At 31.6% G+C, this 24,129-nt stretch overlaps 1 protein-coding gene and 1 long non-coding RNA gene across 2 annotated transcripts in view; both read left to right on the top strand.

Moving 5' to 3' along the window:
• The window catches only part of LOC139527472 (uncharacterized), a gene marked incomplete in the record, with an annotated part of 613,988 nt that overhangs the window by 359,236 nt on the left and 230,623 nt on the right, over positions 1–24,129 (top strand).
• On the top strand, positions 5,068–22,874 carry LOC139527473 (uncharacterized). Its single transcript, XR_011665365.1, has 3 exons — positions 5,068–5,178; positions 15,815–15,845; positions 22,439–22,874. It is a non-coding gene; the product is annotated as an uncharacterized lncRNA (long non-coding RNA).

The raw sequence follows: 24,129 nt of genomic DNA, 5'->3' as shown, positions 1-24,129 counted from the left end.
ATTTTGGGGCCCTTTATAGCTTGTTGTTCGGTGTGAGCCAAGGCTCCGTGTTGAAGGCCGTACTTTAGGTGTCATACCACCAATTAAAAGTCCCTATCTGTTCAACCAAATTTTGCAATTTTCACAGCTTTCTAAATATTTTGCCTTAAGTTTAACTTCATAGAAACTAGGTATATCCTGAATTGTACAGGTGTCACCTATCTGCATGCCAATTTTCAACATACATTCAAAATCATATAAGAAAGCAGAGAGCTTCCGAAAGGAGGTACCACTAAAAATAACCCCTGGTTTTCTGGAAATCTTAAATTAGTATACTATGGAGTGCATTAATCCTCAATTTTTAATGCAAACTCATAGACAGGTAAATTTTGGCTCAAAATGGTCTGAATATATTTCTCTTTCAACAAAACTTTCATTTCTGCAAATTTGTTGGTTATTTTAGGTGAACAATGACATCAAATGCACTTTTTTTTGTCCGAGTAGGCCTACTTTCACATACGTTCTAAATTTGAGGGAGTAATTGGTGGTATGACACCTAAAGAGACATAAAAGTTGATTAAAATCTTTTATTTTGCTTTATTCTTAATCCTTAGTCAATTTGTAGTTAAAGACAGCCTTTCTGAGCATTATGCGACTTATAATAAAAATTTCACAGCTCAATTTAAACTGACTGTAATGTATGACTTTGATAGAAAATACTTGAAATTTTCATTTTGGGCTACAGGAACATAAACTTTCAATATCAAGATCATTGTTTGCTGATTTTTTCTTGTTTGTTCTACTTCTTTAAAGACTTCCAGCAATTTTTGCAATGAATTTAGTAAAAAATCCAAGGTATTGAAGTGTCAAGGAATATTGACCCCCCTTTTTTCATCTGGTGTCAGTGAAGTACTACAAATTGATCAAAAGTGCAGTCATGGTCATTTAACTGTGTTTATTTACATCAGTTAATAAAATTTAAGATATAAAAATTTCATTTGGAATAATAAATGGTGCTTTTGTGAGTTTCTGCAGTGCTTACATTAGGCTATGCTATCTGCCAAGTACATAGTATGACGCAATGCTATAAGGAGTAAAAATCAAATAATTTCATTAAATCTGCATGACAAAATTTTTTTGGGGGTAGTAAACAACTTATGTTTCAATGTTTAACACCATAGAATAACTTTCTGTGCATTTATAACATTATTTAGGACATTTTTTGATATAAAAGCATATTGTCAGGATGGGAAAAGCTAAAAATAGGACAAACTCAAGTTTTAGGCTCTAAATTTGCAATATGTGACATTTTGCCCCCAAAAAGATTGAAATGTGGCTAATATTATCTCAAATGATCAGTTAAGAGAACAAAAAAAACAATTGTTTGCTGATTTTGATGTTTCACCGCATTTTGCTTAAAGGTGTCATACCACCAATTAAAAGTCCCTATCTGTTCAACCAAATTTTGCAATTTTCACAGCTTTCTAAATATTTTACCTTAAGTTTAACTTCATAGAAACTAGGTATATCCTGAATTGTACAGGTGTCACCTTTCTGCATGCCAATTTTCAACATACATTCAAAATCATATAAGAAAGCAGAGAGCTTCCGAAAGGAGGTACCACTAAAAATAACCCCTGGTTTTCTGGAAATCTTAAATTAGTATACTATGGAGCGCGTTAATCCTCAATTTTTAATGCAAACTCATAGACAGGTAAATTTTGGCTCAAAATGGTCTTAATATATTTCTCTTTCAACAAAACTTTCATTTCTGCAAATTTGTTGGTTATTTTAGGTGAACAATGACATCAAATGCACTTTTTTTTGTCCGAGTAGGCCTACTTTCACATACGTTCTAAATTTGAGGGAGTAATTGGTGGTATGACACCTTTAACCTATAATGGTTTACTTTTTAAATTGTTATTTGTATGGAGTGTTGTCTCAATGGCACTCACACCACATCTTCCTATTTATATTAAAACACAAAAATAAAAAAACAACTTTTTTAATGGAAAAAAATGTAACATCTCTAAATTGTACCGATATAGCTCCTTATTAAGAATAGTATGGTCAAGTACCGCGGTGGCTCAATCAGTAGAGCATAGAACTACCAATGAAAGATTGATTTCAAGCTAGGATTCGAATCTCGTTAAGACATTTTGCATTTTTGTGTTGTTATATTTGATTTTAATGTTTCTATCATATTTTTTCGGATGTTTGTTAAATTTATAGAAGCATTCTGGTTCATTTTGACTATGTAGTATAAATCATTTTATTAAAAAAACGCTTATTGCGTGCATTCCTATGACTGTCCATACTCTTGACTTAATTTATATTCATGTGTTTACATTGATAACATATATGCAAGGAACAACTGCCGTCAAACTGAAGAAGTACCCGTGCCTGTACATAACCTTTCTTAATTCTTACTACCGTCCCTATACCGGTACCTAAGTCATCAGAAAATACGACAACACCACAGAACAAATCAATTACACTACAAATCGTGATTGGCAGTAGGTAAAACATCAAGAAGCTGTTGCATCTGTTACAACGAAGGGTCGATTTGTTAAAATGCCAGAAAAGGCCATATAACATGTGTTAGTAACACAAGGTGTTCTATGGTCAGCTGATGAAAGATGTTCTCCGGTTAAAATATATCTTATCTTATCTTATCTTATCTTATCTTATCTAATCTTATCTTATCTTAACTTATCGACAATTAAACCTTAAAAGACCAGGTCAAATACATATATTCAAAATGAGAAAAACAGCATCCCATTTGAATTTGTTCAATATTATTTGGCGTCTTGTCAAGTTACGTGGTATGGTACCTTATGCGCATGTAGGGTTTTAACAATTAGATAAAATCAATATAAAAAAATCAATAGTCTTGGCCTTGTTTTGTGTAGGAATACCTGTTCAAGGTATGGAAATAGATGATGTGACGTATTTTAATGTACTATAATAAGCATCTATCGGGCTATTTAAAACATGATTTACCTATCTTATCGAATGAAAAGAATTGAGGGGAAATTGGCCTTACCTCCTTACCAAATTAATGAAAATTGTTAAAAAAAAAATGAATATAAAGGGCAATAACTCTTAAAGGGGTCAACTGACCATTTTGGTCATGTTGAGTCATTTGTAGATCTTACTCTGCTGAACATTTTGACAGTTTAACTCTATCTATAATAGTATTCAATATAACCAAAAGCGGCACAATTTCTTTAAAAATTACAAATTAGGCCTGGGGGGGGGAGGGGCAGCAACCCAACAACTAGTTAACCAATTCATCTGAAAATTTCAGGGCAGAAAGAAACTGACTTAATAAACAATTTAATTCTGTCAGGTTGGCTCAAAATCCTTTAGTTTCAGAGTTATAAGCCAAAATTTACATTTTAACCCAATGTTCTATTTTTAGCCATGGCGGCCATCTTGGTTGGTTGAATGGGTCATCGCACACATTTTTAAAATTAAATACCCAAATAATTATTGTGGCTAAGGTTGGTTAAATTTAGCCCAGTAGTTTTAGAGGAGAAGATGTTTGTATCAGATTACAAAAAATTACGAAAAATTGGTAAAAAATGACTATCAAGGGCAATAACTCCTTAAGGGGTCAACTGACCATTTTAGTCATCCTGACTTATTTGTAGATCTCTCTTTGCTGAACATCATTGCGGTTTACAGATGATCTCTATCTATAATAGCATTCAAGATAATAACTAAAAATCTGCAAAATTTCCTAAAAATTACCAATTCAGGGGCAGCAACCCAACAACTGGTTATCCAATTCATCTGAAAATTTCTGGGCAGATAGCTCTTGATATTTCAGTGTAATAAATGTCACAAATTATGTCCGAAAATTGTTTTAAAAATGGACAGGCACGTTTATAATTAGTTTGTCACTATGTGTGGAATATAGTTTTTTTCTATCTCTTGAACGAAATGTTCAAAAAGGGTAAATAACTCTTTTTTTTCAAAATTACATCCAGATTAGTTTGAGCATGAAATTTTCAATTGCTGGAATATGTTATATGATATAATTACCCTCAACACATTTAAAAATATTTTTTTTCATAAGAACGGACTATTTTATCATTAAAATACTCATATGACATATTTATTTACAAATAGAGCCTAAAAAAGGGGGAATTTCAGGGTAAATTACAATGACTAGAATTCCTCTATTGGCAACTTTCTGCAACATTTACCCAAGAAATTATATTGTATAGTCTTTTATGTGAGGATTTCTGCGTTTCCGGTAAAATCAGGTGTAAAAAATGACAAAAATCGGCAAACATCATGCCGATTTTTAGTACTATTTTTATTCGAAAAATGTGTCAGTTAGCAGTTAAAATGATTGAAATGGTCTCTTATACCAATGAAAATAACAAAAAATGTTTAAAGGTAGAATTAAAGTTACATCTCAGAAAGTCGTTATGAAATTTTCAATAGTTTATTGTATTTGGTTTTAACAGAAAGATATGCCAATTGCGAAATGAGATATATTCTGAAATGAACAGCGATGAAAATCAAACAAATCATTTAGTTTAAATCTTTTATACTATTTATATGCACAAGACAATGCATTTGATATTTGCAAAATCCTTAAAGCTTTGAAAGATACCCAACAAATAAAATTATTACATTAACTGTTATGCTTGAATTTCCGTTTAAAAATTGGTACAAAGACGAAAATTAAACAAACTCATTTGTTTTAATATTTATAACATTCTAAATTATTATCAAACACTTATTAGACAACTAACAAATTAATTTCAAATCCATAAAATGTTTCATTTAACCACGCATTGTATAGTACAGGAATTGACCACTTAACACACTTTTGTGAGGTCTCTATCGGGGTTACATAGAAAAGAATAGTAAAAAAATATAGATATAAAAATAGACCAACAAATAGTGAATAATAAGGTGCTGAAAATAAAGTATTGATACTAAAGGTAAAACATTTCTTTGGATAGAAAAATAATGGAATTAAATATCATGAATTCAAAATGATCACCCGTTTCCTTTCCCTCTACAAGGTTGATATCAGGAAGTTTTTTGTTTCTAAACGTCTAAACTTTCCCCAGTTAATATATATTAATTAACAATGAAAATGGAGTTAAACAACGCATAGCAAATTAAACATCAAAGTTTTCAGGATGGGTTAGGAAATCATCATTACACATTGAGGTATAGTTTCTGTCTGGTTTAGATCATATTATGAATTCAGAAATTTCGAAGGAACTAAGATTCCAAATCTTTCTGGTAATGTTGAACTTAGTTTTTATATCAATGAAATATCCCATAGTTTTTGTAATTGCGTTGACGAAATCAAAAAGCGAAAGATATGTATTATGTTTCTGGCGATGGTTGCATCCGCGGTGTCGTCAACATTTTGTTTAAGTTTTCGACTAGTGTAATTTGTGAATATCATTTCAATGGAGATTTTTTTACCCTGCCCCCTATTTCATGGTCTACTGTATTTGAAACATTTCATTGATTATATACATGATAAAGTTTGTGATAATCTCACTGTAAGAGTAACAACTTTAAAATATGAGAAGTAAATATTATTTGGTATGCAGTTTTATCGGGAATTGGTACATTTCCTTTTGATATCAAAGCCACATATGTTTAAAGATTCTGGAAAGGACATTTTACTCGAAAATTTTAGGCAATGACGCGTCCTTCAATGCAGCAAAGTTACGCGTTCGTGTCAATCCGCAGATACTTATCAAAATAAATGCACGCATTTTTAATTTCTGTGATTTTACTTATTATTGACCAAATCATATTTTCATGAATTTTTAAGTAAATTAAGGCATTTCAATAATATTCTCTCTCAAAATTCTCCTAAAATCACTGGTGAAAAATAATGTTTATCCAATTCTTAAACCAATGCATATATATATCATAAACTTAGCCCTCTGTGCCTGGTTTTATTTTTTACGCAAGATATCTTATTTTCCTCAATTGTTTTTTTTTCTCTCTGTTTGTTATGATGTGAAAATATGGTTGCTACCTAAATGTCGTGTTTTGAAGCCGTAGTTTACAGCTGGTCACCTAATAGTAAACAATCAACAGAGAGGAATGGATATTGAGCACGTGTATAACATGTGCAATCAGATAATACTTTATTTCAATTACAGATCATTGCGTATTTCGATCACCGGATTTTTACGAGAAGGGTCACGCTAATATCTCTTTGCACACGGAAAATATGTCGCCGAATTGCTTCCTGGAAGCAAGCAAGTAAGAAAAAGTAAACTTCTTCTTAATGTGGACATTAGTGTTTTATTTTCCATGTACATTTACAATCGGTGAAAAATTCTTGATGTAAAGAATAGAGTTTAAATCATATTTCAAATATCACTATACATTCGGTACTTATACATCTTCGGATTTCAAATGTTTGGCTTTGAGCCTTCATGATGAAGGTAAATCCAGAAAAGCACTTCGGACGCAATAAATTAGTAAACGTGTTGTTTTCATTTTTTAATTTAACAAATTTTCAAATTTGAATTTCACCATAATTAACCTACATTTCTTTTGGGTATTAAACAAATAAAACAAGTGTATCAAACATGTCATACGAAAAGACTGTGAATTAAAGACAATTATTTGAAGAAATTTCACACTTTACAGGACGAGATGGGTTTGGTCTTGTCAAAAGTAGACATATATAATTGAGAAAGGAAATGTGGAATGTGTCAAAGCGACAACCAATATGTAGACATGCATTTTTACTTACATCTTATGTCCATTGATTTTATTGGAAATTTGTAAAAAAAATATACTGTTAAACATTTGGTAATACCCCAGGACATCTAACCTTTTTTCACTTCTTAATCTGGATTATTATGATGGACACTTTACGGAAGACACAATTCTTGAATATTTTGCGATCAAAATTCTTAATTAGAGAAAAACAAGGAGCATATATTCAAGTTCGTAAAATATTCGTATAGCACAGAATAGAGTTTGAACCTTAATAATACAAAAAATAACGCGGCAACTATCAGTCAGGAGCATTACTTAAACAAGTAACATTTAAAATTACCTATACAAGTACAGTACAGCCTGTGACATTCTCTTAATTATGTCAACCCTCTTGCATGGTCAACACCCAATGGTGGCCATTTATTGGGGTATTCAATCTTGAGATGTTGGCCATTTATTGGGGTCATAAAACATAGGTTGATGTTTTATCTAATAATGTTACCTGTTGTAATCAATCAGGGTTGACGTTTTCAACTTGAATGTTTCTTTAAAATTTACCTGTACAGGTAACTTAGGTTTCTTTCAAAATTGACATTTCACCTTTTTTGAAAATGTAGAATAAGACATTTGTTTTAGTCTATGTTGATTATGGCACCCTCAACGGAGTTGGGGTGACATATTGTTATTGTTCGTTTCTTTTTGTCTTATTATTTTTATATTTATTCTTCAACACTTTTTTGTCCATACTATTTCTACGAATTGGCTGGAACAATATTGATGGAACTATACCATAATGTTGACCACCACATTATATAGTGCAGTGGGGTATGGCATCATCAAGATGGCTCCCGTTGCCACGGAAACGAAACAAATGTGAAAAAATCCAGTTTTTTGTTTTGGTGAACTGTTTGAATATGCTTACACTCAGAATCATCATATTTTAATACAATGTAGGTGCCCACTATAAACAGGTATTGGATGATTTTGGCACTCATTGGACCTACTATGTTGCCATGGAAACTACACCAAAAATTTCAAAATTATCAAAATGCTCCAAACTTAATGAAACTTCACAGTAACGATGAGCAACATTGGAAGATGTGGAATTTGGCGTTGGAATTTTCAAAATATCTGTAGTTACCATGGAAACAATGCAAAAAGGTCAAAACTTTGAATTTTCACAGAAAAATTCCAGAACATCAATGTTAAATTTACTCTAGAGACATTAAATGGTATATATGATTATGGAGGGAAAAATTGCAGCGGGGGTTTGACTTTGGAATATTCAAAATGGCCGCCGTTACCATGGGAACAGCAAAAATATGAAAAACTTCAAAATGCTTTAAATTTAATGAAACTTATAACAAATTTTGCCTAGCTTGTGTAGACTTGACTTTTGAGTTTCGAATTTTCAAAATGGCCGTCGTTGCCATGGAAACATCAGAAATTTTCTAAATGGCTGTTCCCATGGTAACGGCGGTACCCCACTGCACTATCTAATGTGGTGGTCTACATTATGGTATAGTTCCATCAATATTGTTCCAGCCAATTCTGAGAAATAGTATGGACAAAAAAGTGTGGAAGAATAAATATAAAAATAATAAGACAAAAAGAAACGAACAATAACAATATGTCACCCCAACTCCGTTGAGGGTGCCATAATAATACTGTTTTAATAGGAAAAAAACTGTTTTTGTCTCTCTTTTTTCTTTTTAAATCTGAAATCAGGAGTTAACATAATGGACATGTTGAAGAGATTTATTTTCCAAAAAAACTTTAAAGAAAAAACTGTCTTGCTTTGCCTTTTTGAAACAAATGTGAACATCTTCAGTTTGGCTAATATCTGTCAGTTAAAAGCCAAAATTTGACAAAATACACTTATATAGATGGTTACACTTTTATGGTCTATTAATTAAATCATTTTTTTTCTGTGTACATTTATATTGTTGGAAGTGCTGGATTGGTATGATTCTTGGTATATATTTGCAAATATTTCCCTAAACCCAGGTCTTTTAGATAAAGTTAACATTTTCAGGGACTTGAATGAATTAAGACTTTAAAACCATTGATGAAAAATCAATTTAAAGAAAAATATAAGAACATTTTTGAAAATACAGAGGCGGATTTAGGGGGGGGGGGGGAGGGGCTTTTTGGGAAAACAATTGGTTGTTTATATAGGGAATCACTGAAGCGTGACTCGAACGGGCCCCTTCTTAGGTCAGTCAGTGGGCCTCCAAGAGAGTTAGTGGTCATAATTTAGAAATAGAAAATAGTGGACAATAAAAAATTCCTAGAAAAGATAGAATACGTAAATGTGCCACTTGCTGGACAACGAAGACCACTCCTTCCTTAATTGTAAAATTAACAAAACAACTTGAGATAATCTATTTGAAAATTGTTTACCTTCTCATAATATTATCTCTTACCCAAGAACAAAAGTGAAAAAAAACGCTAAACCTTTATTACATGAATATGTTGAAAATATTGGCTCCCTTATAAAATAGTCATTATTAGAACAGAGGGCAGAACCTAAAAAAAATCCATGTGTTTTAATTTCTTATAGAATTGTTAATTCTTTGCATTATAACTGGTTGTTTTTTTCATTGTTGTTTGTTTGTTTTTTTGTCACAAACTACAAATGTAAATACTATATGTTTATATGACAATACAAATATTATCAAATTTTGTTGAATTAAAGAACATTTTGAATTGCCTAAATTTTATTTAGAATAAGTTCTAAAGACAATCTTTAACATTTGTAAAACAGTATTGAATGCAGATAAGTCTATCTACTATTATTTAAGTATAAATCATTTTGATTTACAAAAATTAATCTGAGAAACAATTTTTCAATAGAAAAAGGCAGGAATTGGGAAAGTTTGCATTATATTAGAAGATGATATTCATTTATTCTTCTCTTACACCATAAAGTATATGTAAAAAATAACTTAATTTGATTAAAAATGTATAATGTCAAAACAAATAGTCATGAGTCAAATTTAAAAAAAAAATCAGCTATTTATTCAACTAGTTATATTATTTCATTTTATTTTTGAATTTTCTTGTCATAATCACAGTTATTAAATTTCACAAACACATACATGTATATTTTACCTTAGACACATGACCTGTAAGTTATATAATTTTAACACTTCAATGCAGTCAAGATTTCACTTTATCCTTGACTAGTTTTTGATAATACCTTGTGTATTAATTAAGCAACAGGGGGTATAATGATGGACATATAGGGCCACCATGGTGGATATAATTTTTATGGCCACCATGAATAAGATAATGTCACAGGTAGTATTGTAATGTTGAAAACGAGGCTATTTTAAATATAACTTACATAAGTAACTTTTCTAAATATTATTTTTATAGGTGTCCAACTACACAGATTTTATTAGCTTTAACAAATTTTCACGGTCATCTGGTTATTTTTCCCATGAAATAAAAAATCTAATTTTTCTGAAACACTAATTGCCTTTCCGACGCACTGATCTTTCATATCGACGCTTTTGGGTCAAAGATTGGTCATTTGGGAATATTAAAATATCATTGTCCTTAAAAATCTTGAAGGTAGACAGATATAAATAGATAGAAACTTGTGAATTAATTAAGACTTGAAGTTATTTATAATGTGTAACCCAAAAAATTACATAATATGTTCTTTAAATAAGTGTTATTACTAATTCTTTCAAAGATGTATAAAATAACTTATTCAAGTAATATTTTTGTCATTATTTTTAAAGTAACCCTTTATCTCTATACTCCTCTTAAATCTAAAAAATTCTTCATTTTATGATATAAAATGCTGTAAAAATTCATGAAAACTACATTTAGTCCATGTTTCTATTGAAATTTAAAATAATTCTATTGAGTAATTTTATATTTTTTTAAAACAAAAATTACCTACATAGGTAACTAAACATTTTTACTTGTTTAAGTAATGCCCCTGACTGACTATAGACTACTACAATTTAAAAAATGTCATTTTAACCTCTGGAGTCATTGGAAGGATCAGATTTTATATTTTATTTTAGACATTTTTCTGTGACGGAAATTTTTGTGGCGTTGATACATAAGTTTGATGCACAGTGGATAATTATGCTGTGTTCTTGTAAATCAATTTGAGCTGGTCCTTATTATTCTATGGTTTACATGTTTTAATGTTCTATTATATTATTTATATATGTCTGTCTCTATCCTGAGTGTTTAAGTAAAATCACAAAAAAACTGAGCTTTGAGAAAAATTATAAAAAGTCTCTAATCAAAGGGCAAAATCAAATGAAAAAAACATATCAAACGAAAGGACAGCAATGGAGTGTTTTGACGTTTTATTTTATTTGTATTCCTGACACGTAATTTTGTCATGTTAGTGGTATTTTTAACATTATCATATAAGCGGGAGGTTTGTCTAGCAATAACACTAGGTTTAACCCGCCATTATTTTTTTTTATGGTCCTGCATCTATGACAGCTGTTATCAAATAGTCCGTTTTTACGTATTTTTGCGTTTGTTTTTGTTACAGTACAATGTTTCCGTTGTTCCACTGTTTTCCTCTTACATTTGATGTGTTTCCCTCAGATTTATTTCAGTCAATCGATTGATCGCTATTGAACAGCGGAACACTACAATTGCCTTTATTTGACCAGGAGAAAACATTTTAAATTCACGTTTTTCGAAAGAAACTGTATTGTACATGGTGATAGATATCGTATGATTCAAACAATTGTATAATGACTTTGAAAATATGTCTCGTAATTCCATAGAACTATTTCTTACACCTTGGGAATATTGCAACATAAAGAGTTAGTATTTAGGGGAAAGAGTAATTGTAAAACCTATACTATTTAAAGAGTTCAACAGTAGAGGAAGAAAGGTAAGTTCATGGATTTTTAACCAAAATCAGATGGAAACTACGAATTTCGAATTTTATACCATAGTCACCTTACAAAAGTTTGTAAGATAAGATGTCTAATGTTAAAATGTGCATCAGAGGTGGTTTTCGGTTTTAATTGATTTTTCATATTTTTTGGTGGGCCCCTTGAACTGCAATATGGAAATGTTCTTGAATTAACAGCTTTGGTTATATCCAAGTACAACTAAAGTGACCAGTACTAGTGACCCTAAGTAACAAACTAACTAAACTATGTATTCTAGTGACATGTGTTTTTAAAAAAAAATATAAAATACAGTGAAACTAAAAGATAAAAAAAAAACCAATATTTAGAAAACCGGACACTTTAGACCTGTGACTAAATGATTTAGGTAATTGACTGTTAAAATTCAGTTCTAATGCACTAAATCAATTTTAACGTTTAAAACATGTCTTTTTATTTACTTGCATATATATTTTCGGCATTATGACAATAAAATTGGGAAAGGAAGTGTGGACACAATTTCAAAATTTACGCTTAAATCCGAGTTTTTGTTTTTGTTTAAAGAATAACGTCTAACATAATGTAAGCAACACACTTATTGTATAGGCGTTAGCGTATGGCCTAGGATTTAAATTTGATACATAAAATTTCCGTCGAAAGTGACGTTTGGGAATAATTTGAACCGTTAACGTCGTACTAAAAGGTGACGCTCTTGAAACTGTATCGTATGCCCTTTAACACCGGTACAAATGATTTCAAATGAACTCATTCTCGAAGACACAAAATCTCTGTTTTACCGTTAGTGTAATTATTCACTCCGACATTACTTTAAGTAGTTTTTGTTCATTGATAAGGGAACATTCATTTATCAGATACCAGACATTTCTCGATCCTAACACTTCCCATCAAGCATTTAAGATTACCACCAGTGTTTGAGATTCGTATTGCTCAGTCTTAAGTTTTCTGTCTTTTTCGTTTTAGTCAGAAAGTTTATTTTCAACCTATGAATTTAAATGTTCCTCTGGTATAGTTTTCCTCCTTTTTATGCGTTAAGTTGTAGATACTTTATGACTACTCATTGGATGAGGGTTATATATATCCGTACTTAGGATCAAGCCACGTCCACTTGTATGTTTGTCCACATGATGAGTTAAGCCTTTTTCAACAGTTCGTTCCTATGTTGTACTGTTATACCACTGTCCCAGGTCTGGGGGAGGGTTGGGATCCCGCTAACATGTTTAACCCCACCACATTATGTATGTGTGTGCCTGTCCTAAGCCAGGAGCCTGTAATTCAGTGGTTGTCGTTTGTTTATGTGTTACATATATGTTTTTTGTTCTTTTTTTTACATAAATAAGGCCGTTAGTTTTCTCGTTTGAATTGTTTTACATTATCTTATCGGTGGCTTTTATAGCTCACTATTCGGTATGGGCTTTGCTCATTGTTGAAGGCCGTACGGTGACCTTTAGTTGTTAATGTCTGTGTCATTTTGGTCTTTTGTGGATAGTTTCCCAATCTAATTATAATTATATGAAAGTATAGAGTAAACGTCTTGTTTTCAGGAAGTTCAAACCATTTCTTCAACTTGAACCTCAGAGATAACAGAGCGGCATTTCAAAAAGCCATTTTCCACCTTTTGTTTGTATCTAGCCAAAAAGATGGGCACTTCTTTAAACGTGTACATACTTGTAAAAATTGTACGAGAAAGAAAATAAAACCACACAAACTCTCTTTTGGGCATTGTACGCACATCTTCTTGCCTTCAAATTTATGCATGCAATTTTACTTTCTTTTTTTTATCATTTCATTTAGTTTAAAAATCAATGTAAGGTTATAAAACTGAAAAACTGGAAAATTACATATTAAAATGAAAATCATCACATGTATCATTAATCATGGTATAAATCCGTTTCACGGTAGGTATAGTGTCCTGCTATTATCGTGGTTTTTTCGAGTGATTTGGTCCATTTTTTTCGAGTGATAAAACATGCGATAAGTCCAATTAACGAATAGTACGTAATTATAACAGTTTTTAACATTACTACCCATCTTATATTGAATACTGTATATGTTTTGATCAACATAGAAGCTCAATTTCCTTGTATTTAGTAAGAAAATCAGTGTTTGTTATTGTCCGGGTTTTTTCTAGAGCACCTGTGAAATCGTCCGGGTTTTTCGACAAATGGTCCATTTTTTTTAACAGAAAATTTGAAGGTATTGTAGACTTTAAAAAATGACTTTTTTTCTAGTTTATGACTGTAACTAAGTGAAGGACAATATCATATATATTCCAAATAATTAACTCATTAAAAACATATCAAAATGAATCTTTTTTTCAATTTAATGCAAATATTCTGTTTAGATAGCGTTATACAACTTCTATCCAGTGTTTATTTAGAAATAACTTGATCCTTAACAAAACGGTGTCTAGAACATTATGCAGGGAACTCATATTCATTTTAACTTCATTTCATGCTACTTTTGATTTTACAGTTAATAATATTTCTTGTGGTGAACACCGGAGATTAATAAAAGAAACATCTTAATAAAAAAACTTTAAAAAATTACACACACTTAATCCACCCCAATTTTATTGCCGTTGAACACAAAATTGGAACAAAATTTCAGATAAAATCAACAATGAAATGAATAGTTCATTAGCCTAAATATGATCCTTTAGCAATGATAGACAAGTTTAATTAACAAATGGGAACGCATTGAACAGATAAAAACAAATGTCATGGCTCTTTCAATTCACTTTTCTGTCACGCTTTACATGTGCACTGTTTTATTGGTTGTCAATGTTACTATTCGGTAAAATTCGGTAACAAACAAAAAAGGTGGGTTGAACCTTGTTTAATGGCATACTAAAACATTCCGCTTTATGACAATGTTATCGCTAAAATAACAAAGTTACATGAAATAAATACAGCACAATCACATTGAAGAACATTCACAAAACAATAACGAACATATTCCATCAATGACAAACGCCGCAGGACATTAAAATCAGGACGTGCTACGTAACTTTCATGAAATCTCGAACTTTATTCAAGTATTTCCCAATACTCGTCCAAACAATTTTTTATGACAGTGATGTAATGGAAAGACATTTTTTTGAATTATTTTGACTTCAAAAGATAATAACAGATGATTATACAACCAAAACCATAAAAATCAAGTTTCCTTCGCTATATAACTTTTCGATGAATATTTTATTCACACTTTCTATACAATGCAACTGCTGGTACACGTTCCATTTTTGTGTTGATCAACAAGTAAGAAGACATCCCTTGTGTCGCATGAAGTATCATTAATTACGTCATATACTGTGGATTCGTCAATGTAAATTGAATAATGTATTGTCTAATAAGATATCACGTGGTGTGAATCGATTATGTTATTTTTGTCACAAGCGACAGAGCTGGTGAATAACCTCGACACAGAGTTCACTACGGTGATTCAAACCGATGAGGTTACTATTTTTTTGGGTATTATAACACATTAACGATTTCTTTTTTTGGGGCAGAAAACCCTCGTGGAAATAACCCTCAGGAGAGTTGAAAATTTCTATTATTCTTCTTCTTAGAAAGGAAGGAAATAAATTAAGAGCATATACATTTTATAGAGTGTTTAAAATAATATTGATCCTGAACATTATTTTCTAATAAAAAATTTTGTAAATGAAATGAATGAATTACCCAAATTTAGAGTCGGTGATCATGAATTTGATATAGAAAAGGGAAGACACAATTGAATACCTTTAAACAACATATTTTGTAAATTACGTTACAATGACATTGTGGAGGATGAAATTCACGACTTCTGATTAGTTGATGTCAAATGAAGTTTCAATAGTCAATGTTATTATCATAAAATTTATATACAGTATTACTAAGAATAGAACTGCAAACTTAATAAATAAGTCATGAGTGACCCGCCAGATCTTTCTTGAGTAGTACAACGGTACTGAATGAGTTCACTCACTCATTATCTTCGGGAATACACTGTTTGCATTGTATCCTTTTCATATATAGCAATACATTTTTTACATCATTGTAAATTAAAATGATAAAACCACCACAATTATTTGTTTACTTTTATTAAACTGTATTTGTTTACGGACGCTCAATTGACAAACACTAATCGGCTTGTTGTTGACATTGAAACGGTTTTCTAAAAACATTTAACACATGTTATAAATGTGTATGTTTATTTTACAGATAGAAGATGGCAAATAGGCAGCTGAATAGGGTAAGTTTTACTCAAATGAGAGAAATCTTATCATTCGAATTTGTTATAAAGCATAAACAATCAGTTATATCGTATTCGGAATTCAGGTTTTGACGTAACATCAGTTTTATTAAAATTTACTATAGTTTCTAGACCTATTTGATATATCTCTTTGTTAGCTAAAAGATTAGCATAAATTTATATTTTATTCAAAAAGTGTCATTTTCATTCCGTAACATTATGTTCTCTGCTTCCTTTTACCCTTATTATTATTTTACGTGACATTAATCAGAGTATCATGGTAAATTATAATTAATTTCATAAACCTCTTTCAACATATTGTTGGATGCTATCCAAATGATTACTCTGCTTTGTGTACTTTGTAAACATTTGAAAAGCATGATTGCCTAAAAGAGCGAAAAACTTAGTATTTATAAGGATATAAAGTTAGAATTTAGGTTTGAACATTATTTAGATTTTTGTTATAATTCACACTTTTTAACTAAATTGCGAAGTGGTACATTCAAACTGAACATTGAAACAGGAAGATATACTGGCATGGCTAGAGAATTACGTTTATGTAAATGTTGTAATATGCAGTGTGTTGAAAACGAATACCACTTTTTATTAGTATGCCCTGCCTATAGATCAATTAGGCCTATATATTTGCCAAAATTCTATTGTTCTTGGCCAAACCTTACTAAATTACAGTATCTATTTAAATTAAAGTCTGTTTTACATATTAAAAGATTGTGTAACTACATTAAATCTGCTTGGTCAATCAGATCACATATTGTTACTTAATGTTATTTGCTTTCTTGTAATGATTTATATGTATTGATCTCTGCTGTTTATCTTTTGTCATGTTGTAAATATGCTTTTCGTTGCTATAGCATATATATGCTTTTTGCAATAAAGTATTCATTCATTCAATCCAATATATTGCTTTGTTTAAAGCTTAGTTAATGAAAGGGTTGGAAGAACAATTGTGTACGTTTATGTTACAAAGATGTGGACCATTACAACTTATTAATTATTATTAGGTCTAGTTAGATTATGAAATGATCATACTTATGACTACTCAAACAACAATCATATTTATTGTAATTTGAAACAAGATTATATTTCTATCGTATTAATGTTTGAACTACCAGTGTCGGTCATTAGAATCTGTTGCATGTTTAAATGTATGTCTTTTCGTGTTTTTTCTTTTGTATATGTTTGTTTGTTTTGAGGTTGTTACACTGTGATGACTGCTGTAAACATATTTTGACTATTTTACCGATTATGTCTGTTTTGTGCACGCATCGTTGTAAAAATATCAGAATTTGATGCGACTGTCATCAAAGTGAGAGGTTTAGCGCTATAAAACCAGGTTCAATCCACCATTTTCTACATTTAAAAATGCCTGTACCAAGTCAGGAATGTGACAGTTGTTGTCCATTATTTTTTTATGTGTTTTGTCATTTGATTTTGCCATGTGATTAGGGTCGTTCCGATTGAATTTTACTCGGAGTAAAGTATTTTTTTATTCTACTATTTATTGCATGGATTGATACCTGTCAAATATGTTATAGTGAATACTTTTCTGACAAAAAAGTTAGTAAACATAATGGCTTGTAGAAGTAACAATGAGGTTAAACATGTGATTGATGTCAATGATTATGTAGTTATACTTCCTTGCGATTACGATATTTGGATTTGAGCGTTCCTGATGAAGGTAAATTGAGAAATAGGTTGCAGACCAATCCTATTTTCACAATAATACTTGTATTGGGGTAGTTCTTGAAGTGTTCTGATTTGATTTTAAATATTCACATCACTTACACCTCAACAAGTGTTGTTTCAAACTGGAATCAAACCAATTATGTAAATTATAATATTTTCTGGCAATTTTCACAGGTTATGATTGAAACCGAGTGTGACTTATCACTAGGCTTGTCGAGGATTGTGTGAACGTAAAGCATTTCTATATGTGCCGTCGAAACTAACGATGAGACGTCGCGTATCTGTGTAATATTGTGACTATAATTATATGCTTGTATTTAAATGAATATTGATCTGTAAACTTGCTTTGTCTTGACATTCAAACATAGTCGTCTAACGCAACGCAAAGTATATACCTAAAAAAAGTAATATTTGTGCCGTGACTAACAGAGATAATGGATAAAATCAGATAGAAATCTTTGAGAGAGGGGAGCAGAGCAGCGGTGATGAAAGTGTTAAACAAACTGGAGGACGCCATCGTTGATACGCCTTTTGACCCGGCGGAAATCTCAGCATTGCTGGAAGCAGTTGAAAAGAAAAAGGCAATATTGACGAACAGATTTTAAATACAGCGGACTCAGATCGAATAACAGATGAAATAATAGAGTCAGATGAGTATTATTGAGAGTTAGAAAGCAAAATTAGAAAAAATAAAAAAAGTATTGCAACCCGTCGCACCTGCAGCCAAATCTTCAGTATTCAATAGCAACGCCCAAGATTTTATTCCAAAGTCAAACCCCATTTACGCATTCTAGTCGGGATACAAGTTCGACCTCAAGCCAAAATCATCGCCTACCCATGTTAATGCTACCAATTTTTAGCAGAGATATATTAGAATGGAAATATTTCTGAGATTCACTTGAATCGACAATTCATCTTAACAACACACTATCCGACATACAGAAATTCCCATATTTAAAGTCTTCATTGTAGTCAGATGCCGCATACGTAGTCTCAGGCCTCACCATGACCAACCCAAATTATTACAAGGCTCTTGAACTTTTAAAGAATCGTTATGGTCAAACCCACAAGATAATCAAAGCATACATGAGATCAATTTTGGATATGCATGCGTCTGATGAACGTTTAGAGAGTTTAAGAGCTTTTTACGATAAGTCCGATGCATACATCAGAGGTCTAGAATCATATGGACAATGTCAAGAAATGTTTGGTTCATTACTGATTCCAGTTATTCTCGGTAACTTGACGTCACACTGAAAAATAAAATTACACGGGAAAACGGAGGTGATGATTGGAATATTTGCAGAGAGCTTTCAAATCAGGAATCAGGACATAATGCATACATGTATCAACCCCCGAGAGATAATTAAACTGCAAATTGTGAAGCAAGTGTTAAGAGTGATTTTAACAACAATCGTTTATAAGGAAATTCATCGAAATATCAAGATATGAAAAATACAATAAAATCCACACAAATAAAAACATGCATATTTTGTTATGGTGGGTGGGGTGCAAAGGGGGGGGAGTGGTGGGGGTGCGGGGCCAAATGACTGCACGGATGTCGCAGAACATGAAAGAAGAATAGCCATTATTAAGGAGAAGAAATTATGTATTAACTGTTATGGTATGCACAAAGTATCATATTGTCGCTCTAAATACGACTGTAGAAATAGCCTCTGTAAACATCATACATTACATAAGAAAAATTTAACTACATCTCAATCGGAAAAAAAGGATAAAACAAAAACTTCGATGTTGTACATATCGACAAGTCGAAAAACTTCAACCGTTTTGCTGAAAGCAGCAGTACCTCAGGAAATGTCGGTGAACAATACAGCGAAGATATTATTGGACATTATTTTCGACGTTGGTGATCACCAGTCTTTTGTTATAACTGGTGATCACCAGTCTTTTGTTATAACAAGCTAAGCTATAAAATTAAATGTACAGAAGGAGGGATTCGAAAATCTGAATATAGTTTCTTTTTGAGAATAAAACTAGCGGCATTAGAAATCTAGACAAAACCATGGTACAGTTGACAGTTAAAAAGCAGAAAGTATACCTATTAAAGTACTGATAGTACCCACCATGTTATGACCGGCCGCTTCAGAGCCAGAGTTGAAAAATCACGCTTGGACTACAGTATCTACGTGGATTACCTCTAGGACACTCTGTAACAGACGCAAAGTCTTGCGAGCTTTCTCTTCTAATTGGAGCAGACTTTTATTGAAATAAAGTGCAAGATAAATTAAAACGTGGAAACGGTGCTACTGCTGTATGTTCTAAACTCGGATATTTTTTGTCAGGTCACGTACCAGTAGCAGTAACGAAGAATAAGAATTCAACTTCAATGAAAAAAGTTAACTTGGAAAAGACTTGTTGACTGCTTTCTAAGTTAACATGAGAATTTTGAAGCTCACAAGCAAGTTAACTTCGTCGTTGATAAAGCAGACATACTGTCTGCGTTTTAAGGACTGCTGCATAGAGGACAGGTCTACCCCAGACCAGACCTGTGGACAGGTCTGCTCCTGACCTGACCTGTGGACAAGTTTGCTATATACCAGACCTGAGGACAGGTCTGCTTATGACCTTTTCCCGTGTTTAAAATTTTAATATCAGACTTGTGCTTTAAATTTGTTAACAATATTAGCAGTTCTTTCCCCCCAGAAGTCCTATATAGCATTTTGTTTCGCTCGCTAGACTCTATAGATATTATACACATTTACAAAATCCTTTTTATTTCATTTCATATATTCTTATATACATTAAACACTGGCTATACAATCACATAGAGCTTTCATAAAAGAAATGAAAGTTAGTTTTTTTAATTGGATGACGGATAGAAAGGTTATCCATCGCATCAGAACAGTATTCTTATATCATCGGATATAAGCATTCCTAATTTTTAGTCTCTTCTTAAATTCTACTCTATGCATGGATGTTTCATCCTAATTAACCTTGTTTTCATTGTTTTACGATTCTGTTTTTTACAAAATATTCAAATGGAAACTATATAGTGTCATGATACATAAGGTGTTGTATAATTATCAACAATCTCGTCAATTTTGTCAGATTAGTCGAGATATTTGCCTTGCCGTTTATAATTGATATATGAGACGTCCCAAAAATATACTCGTTGTTCACATGAATGAAATATTTGCCACTTGACGTTTAGCTACAAACAAAATAATTCAACCGACATAATATATTAACAGTATACTATTCCCAGAAGAGAACTGATATCAGACAAGTCACTGTTGGAACTTGGATGATGTGGTCAAATAGTTTTGGTATACACACCATCAGGAACTACTTACTTAAGTGACTGTTCAATGTAAATACAGAGATGAAATTCTGACACTCTAACTTAATGAGGAAAAGATTTTGCATTCATTGTGTTCCAAAATTGCTGTCATTTAAAATTGAGAATGAAAATGGGGAATATGTCAAAGAGACAACAACCCGACCATATGGCAAACAACAGCAGAAGGTCATCAACCGGTTTTCAATGCAGCCAGAAATTCCGGCACTCGGGGGCGTCCTTCAGCTGGCCCCTACACAAATATTTATACTAGTTCAGTGATAATGAACGCCATACTTAACTCCAAATTGTACACAAGAAACTAAAAGTTAAAATAATACAAGACTCACAAATGTTAGATGCTCCTGACATGGGACAGGCGCAAAAATGCGACGGGGTTAAACATGTTTGTGAGATCTCAACCTTCCCCTTATACCTCTTGTCAATGCAGACAGGTAAACGCATAACAATATGCACATTAAAATTCAGTTCAAGAGAAGTCCGAGTCTAATGTCAGAAGATGTAACCAAAGAAAATAAACAAAATGACAATAATACATAAATAACATCAGACTACAAGCAGTTAACTGACATGCCAGCTCCAAACTTCAATTAATCTGATTGAAAAATTGTGTCTTCATCATATGAATATCAGGCACACTCCTCCCCGTGAGGGGTTTAGTATCATTCCATCATAGCATATATGAGAAGAACATAACCCGTGTAGTGCCAACAACTGGGTTTTAGATAAATGTGTTTAGTTCCGATGCAAAGACCCTAAAAGTGAATCAATATTAACGCCATAATATCCTATCTTTAATGACCTGACAACAGTATCGTAACTATATCCCTTCTTAATAAGTCTATTTAAAGGTTTTGTTAGCTTCTGAGGTAAATACTGACATTTTTGTGCTTTATAAAAAATATTTCCATAAAATATTGGATGTGAAATACCTGAACGTATAAGAAGTCTGCATGTTGAGCTATATTTACGAATGATGTCCATATATCGATGATAAAACTTAGTAAAAGTTTTGACCAGTTTGTGATATCGAAAACCCTGGTATAATAATTTGTCAGTAATACATAAATTTCTCCCGTTAAAATCTAAAACGTTGTTACATACACGAGCGAATCGTACAAGTTGAGATATATAAACACCGTAAGATGGTGACAAGGGAACGTCACAATTTTAAAATGGTTAATTTACGATAGGAAATGAGAAATCATCTCTTTTATCATAAATTTTAGTATTTAGCTTTCCGTTAATGATATAGATATTAAGATCGAGGAAATGGCAGTGGTCATTGTTAGTATTAGCTTTATTCAAAGTAAGCTCAACAGGATACATTTCTTTAGTATACAAACTGAAGTCGTCATTATTGAGAACCAAATTATCATCCAAATATCTAAAAGTATTATTAAATTTGTATTATACTTTTAATTTTGACACAGTGAAAATATCGGCAAACATTTTGCATTTGTACAGATAGAGAAAAAAATATATTTGATACTATTGTACTTAATAAATATTGTAAATTAAGAATACTGTTTAAATAAAACATACCTGGTTTTTATTCTAATAGGATCTATTTCACGCAGCAAGAACCGGAGATTTAGAAAAGGTCAGGAATTATCTTGCCGAAGGTGCAAATATAAACTATGAATACGGGGTGAGCATAATATTATAGACAGAAGAATGAATCAATTGAATCAAATACATTATATTACAAGATAACAAGATGCCTGTACCAAGTCAGGAATAGGATACTTGCTTTTTTCACTCGTTCCGTTGGTTGATTGCGTTTTATCTTTTTCATTTTTATGTACTTTCTGCTTATTGTATATACCTTTATGTTCAGTATTGATTCTATACTATTTTCTATACATATATTGTGTAACATATTAACATTGTTATTCAAACCGATGTTTTAATGCGTAGTGATTAAGTTTCAACCAATTTGTCAAAAGATGCAGAAATGTAGCTTCCTTATTTGGCGGTAATGAAGTATACAAATGTTTGTGTTTATTTTATTTGAAATAATTTAATGTAACATATGTTATCCGACGGTGATATTCATTTCAAAGATGGATAGATTTTAGTAAAAGAACTTACTTTTATTTGCTACATAATACATGGTAAAGTCTGTTAAGACAAGTGTATATGTATTGTTAATTTGTTTTCAATTCTTATCAATAATTATGCTTGTTGTTCTGTACCGTTACTATTCATAGTTACGTTGTTTATATCGAGGTTTATCAATCAGATCATACTCTACGTAGTGATCAGTGATATGTCAAACATTTCTATTGATCTGACAGTTTGATGCCATTAACTCTAGAACGACAAGCCAAACAATTTCATAATGAACCCAAAACCAACAAACAACAATGCACCTGCTGAAATGTCTAGCTGATGTAATTTCCCGATTAAATTTCAAATTATAGGCAAATGAGGACAAAAGATACCAGAGGGAGAGTCAAACTCATAGATTGTAAAATAAACTATTGTCTCATTGGCAATCATACCACATCTTCTTTTTTATATTGACAACACCATGGCTAAAGACGCATGCCATTTGTATAGCGGAATTTGATTAATGTTCCTCGTATTCTTATTTTACTTAAACCAAACTGTTTGTCATGTTGTTTTATGTTTGATTATGATGTACTATAAACTATCATCTACAGACACTTGTTGTGTGTTGACGTCTTTGCTACTTGTAACTGTTTGTTTGTCATGACCCTGGAGTGTTTTTGTCAGTTTTAACAGACGTATATATGTCTCTGGTTTAGAATGGGTTTATGAATGAATGATAAGTCTTACAAAGGTATACAAGATATAAAGCACAATGTAAATTGATTCTGCCGTTCTGTCTCCATTCAAAAAAGGAAAGTTGACGTTACATCGATTCCGTTAATTTTTTTAAACATTGTTGGTCTATTACCTTTAGAATTAATACGTTGTGAGATTGAGAATATTTTAATAAGGGCGTTCCCGATTAGGTTAATGTAGATTGCTTTGGACAGAACAAACTTAATTACTGTAACTGATAATTTTCTATGCACATTTAAATATTCAAGGTTACAGATGATAATTTAAAATAGTACTGATTTATACGCTTGTTTTCGTGGGACACTTTTATTTTTAAAACAATTTTATTGAAAGTAATTCAGAATTTTCATGTTTCAACAAAATAATCACCTATTTATCTACAACTGAGAAAACGCCAAATATTTAATTCTTTTTTTTACGGCGATTAAAAGAGGGACGAGG

The sequence above is a fragment of the Mytilus edulis genome, chromosome 6 (assembly GCF_963676685.1).
Source record: "Mytilus edulis chromosome 6, xbMytEdul2.2, whole genome shotgun sequence".
Taxonomy (NCBI): domain Eukaryota; kingdom Metazoa; phylum Mollusca; class Bivalvia; order Mytilida; family Mytilidae; genus Mytilus; species Mytilus edulis.
This window is presented reverse-complemented; position numbering and strand designations above follow the sequence as displayed.